The following is a 4075-nucleotide window of genomic DNA, read 5'->3' on the forward strand; positions in this document are numbered from 1 at the left end:
TGTGTATACGTAAGCGTGTGTGTATATATACGTGAATGTGAGTAAGTGTACATGTGTGGACGTGGGCGCGTATGTTTGTATGCGCGTATGTATATGACAGCTTGAAATATGAATGTGTGTTTTGTGTGAGACTTGAAAAAGGCTCGTACAAATACTCCCCTTCCTAGGAAAACAAAAAAAAATACATGCAATGTATATATATTTATGTATATACACATATATATATATATATTTTTTTGTGAGTAATGTTTTCGGCAGTTGATTTTTTTGTCCTGTTTTTTTTTTTTTTTTTTTGCTGTTGGTGTGGTTGTTTGAAAAACAACGTCAAAAAGAACGGGATGTCAAAAACGGAGTGTGTTCGTAAAAAAAAGTATTTACTTACGCGTGGAAAATGCGTTTACTCTTTTTTTTTTTTTTTTGGCTGACATTTGTTGGTTTGGTTTCTGTTGTGTGTTGACATGTGCAAAGCGTTGCTTGGACAGAGAAGTGAATTGTTCCGTTTGGAAGGAAAATTTTTTTGTTTCGTGTTGACGGTGACGGTGTCCAGTTGACGGTAGCTTCGCATGTGATTCTGCGGTAATGTGTGCATCGTTTGGACGGGCGCTAGTCGCGCGTTTGTTCTTGTTGAACGGGGTCTGGTTACTGTTGTCTTCGCAAGTGCGTCTGCGGTAATGTGTGTACATTGTCTGTACGGGCGTTTGTTGTGTAGTCGTTCGTGGTTGCTGGCTGTCAACGAAACTTCCAAGTTTTGAGTTTATCCGCGTGCGTCGTGCATCTCAACTCGTATTGTTGATTCAACTTCGTCCTATGTGTTGATAGGGATGTCCTGTTTCTTTGTTGTTGCGTCTGCTTGTGCGGGAGGGAATTGCATAGGCCTATGTGATTTTGCTCCTCGCGTTTGTTGCAGGGTAATGTCAGGAAACCGTGAAAATGTTTGTCAAGCTCGAATTTGTTTTTAAATTCGATATGAAAGTCGACAACTCCGTGTTCGTTTTTTTTTTTCTTTTCCCTTTCTTTTCTTTTTTGCAGAGTCTGACGAGGGTTCGTCATTGTAGTTGGTAGTAGCTATTCCTGTGGGTAGTGGTTTGGTTCGCTTGGTTTTCTTTGTTGAGAAGTTCGTTTTTTTCTTTATCAAATAAAACGCGCGTCTCGCTCAAAACAATTAATCTCAAAACGGTAGGGTCGCCATGCTTGTTCGTTCCAAGTCAGTCGGGCGCCAGTTTGTTGTGGACTTGTGGCATAGGAGGAAATGCGTGCTCCTCTCGCGTTCCGAGGGAAAATGAATTGTCTCGAGGAAGAAACGAACGACATGTTAAATTGAATTAAACGAACAGGAATGTCTTTGGTGAAAGAAACAAGTAAAAGAAAGGGTACCACACGTGGTTAGTTTTGCGTGCGTCTTTCGCTGTAAGCTGGTGAGAAAGAAAGTTTATAGCTTGGCGTGCGTCTCTCGTTAAGTGGTGAAGAGGAAAAGTTTATACCTTGGCGTGCGTCTCTCGTTAAGTGGTGAAGAGGGAAAGTTTATCTTTGTAGAGAAAGAGTCTCTGTGTGTATGAGTGCTTCATTCAACCTCATCCATTTCATTTAAATAACGGGGTCACCAAATCTGTAGGGGACTAGGATATATAAATACCCCAATCCCGTTACAAAATAATAATGAAACGAATGGGAATTGAAGGAAACAAAGACACAATTAATGGATAAGATAAATGTCGTTTATTTGCTGTTGAAAGAAATGAACATTTTAGTTATAACATGTCCGCGCGTGGGAAGAGAAATAAATGTTGTAGGAACATTGAGAATGGTAGTCCAGCGTGTAGACAAAGGAGAGGATATCAGAGTTGTCATCAGTTAGTAGTCAGCGACGCGAAGGTGTTCTTAGTGGCCAGTAGTAGGTGGAAAGAGAAAGGGTGAGAATGTATACATACAGTCATTAGCTCGTGCCCCATACATAGTAGGAAGTGGGCATGAGGTGCGCGTGCGCGCGCGCCGAAACGGCGCGCGGCTTGTTCGCCCAACCTCTCTAGTTGAGAGTTGGTTCCAAAGAGAAAGAAACAGCTTATCGCCTTGTTTTTATACTCGTTTCCAGAGTGTATTTTGCGCATGTGTATTTCCTTAGAAAGCGGAAGTGACGTCGTCCATGTGTATACGTAAGCGTGTGTGTATATATACGTGAATGTGAGTAAGTGTACATGTGTGGACGTGGGCGCGTATGTTTGTATGCGCGTATGTATATGACAGCTTGAAATATGAATGTGTGTTTTGTGTGAGACTTGAAAAAGGCTCGTACAACATTCCTTAAATTCCAAAGTGTAGGTTTTATGGGCCAACATTTTTCAGGATGTTTACATATAGAAATGTGAAATCTCATTTTAGCACAGTAAATTAGCATAGGATATACATTTAATAATTGATCCGTTTTTATCAAATTATTTTTGTAGAATTATTTATTAAATATTATTTTAAAAGTGAATTTGAATTATCCTGTTCAGTCATTACATTGAAATAAGCAATTTTTAATTTTATTTAATTTCTTTTTTAATGATGTACATTATCACAATGCTATACAATTCTTTGATCATATTATCAAGCTTAGATGTATATTATAATTATTCTGTTTTTAGATTGTATTTTTTACCTCCTCAGAGGTGGTCAGAAATAGCGATTGGCACGAATGGGTGTCATCGTGGGTTATTGGGAATAGTTTTAAACTAGCAATAACTATGCATCGGTAAATCTTCATTTGTTATGATATTACCACTGCGCAATTTATTTAGTATGTTTGATCCCGGCTCTGGCATTATATACTATCAGAGCCTCATTTGGAATCCAAACACATTGAGGCAAAAGGCCAGTTGGATGAAGTGGGGTCGAGGGTCATCTATTTACTCTGATTGTCTTTTAGTCAAAAACTTCATTTATCCAAAACTAATCACTATCACCAAAATTCTATCAATGGCGTTTACCTACTTAAAATGTCCCCAGATGCTGCGATTTTTATATACAATTCTATGAAAAAGAAGGAAAAGCATGTATTTATACTAAACAAAGTATAAAATTTATATGCAAATTGAAAGTTATTATTTTTTTTAAATAAAAACCAAAAAATAAAAGTGTGAGATGATGGGAGTGGGGAAGAAAAAACTAGAATACACCCAAAAAGTAAGAAAAAGAAAACAATTAAATAAAATTCCTATCAGGGCGGGTTAGTAATGTTCTCTCTACCTACTTCTAAGTGTAGAACATTCACTGTTTTCCAACAAAAATTGAAAACAAGCTGTTCGTTTCCTAATAGGGAACCTGAGGATAATATTTCAGAAACAAATTTGATCGGGATGGAGACGTATGGAATGAACGATATCTTCCAAGATTAATACACGTATAGGAGCAACACACATGGGGCAAAACAAAGAGTAAGGTAGGCATCTTTGAAAGCTCTCCTACTAACGATAAAAAATAAAAATAGGGATAGGAACAACATTCATATTCACCTTAGCCTAGAACCTATAACGTTTCCACTCTAAGTGGTTACTCTATCTATCTAAATCTAATATACTTTTGATCAGGCTGGATTCCACAGACCCCAAGACCGCATGCCCATACATTAAGGAGAAAACACAAATTCTAACCCAGCACCTCGTTGGATGCAAAAACTCGTGTTATGCACTCATCTTTTATTGAAGTCCATGCAACATAACCTTTTCTAATCACATCTGATGTTTTACTTTAAGTTAATGCTTAAAATAAAAGAAATCAGATCCCGATTGGAAACAGATCAAACCCCATGGATTACCTCAAGACGTGTTGTTCACGTTACTAACCTACTGATAGAATCGTGAAAAACGCAATTCATTTCTCCCTAGTAAAGTGCGGGTCCATGTTGTCGACGACATACACCAAATCAATGGGCACTGACCATTCAGGATCGATGCGAGCTATTACCTCTCCGACATACTCCCAGAGACTCTGAAGTCTATTGAAAAGGAGGAATACAGGATAAGTAGTTTCATCTTTGTTTTCATTGCAGCACGGACAGAAGGAAAGCTCGTCAACAGAAGGAAATATAATGTTGCGA

General features: G+C 38.2%; 1 non-coding gene across 1 annotated transcript; it reads right to left on the bottom strand.

Moving 5' to 3' along the window:
- Nucleotides 1–2637: 2637 nt before the first annotated feature.
- Nucleotides 2638–2772, bottom strand: LOC145284341 (U4 spliceosomal RNA). The gene has a single exon (XR_013868812.1). It is a non-coding gene; the product is annotated as a U4 spliceosomal RNA (small nuclear RNA).
- Nucleotides 2773–4075: the final 1303 nt, after the last annotated feature.

This window comes from Euprymna scolopes, chromosome 8, assembly GCF_053919585.1.
Source record: "Euprymna scolopes isolate OS-2025 chromosome 8, ASM5391958v1, whole genome shotgun sequence".
In the NCBI taxonomy this organism is placed as follows: domain Eukaryota; kingdom Metazoa; phylum Mollusca; class Cephalopoda; order Sepiida; family Sepiolidae; genus Euprymna; species Euprymna scolopes.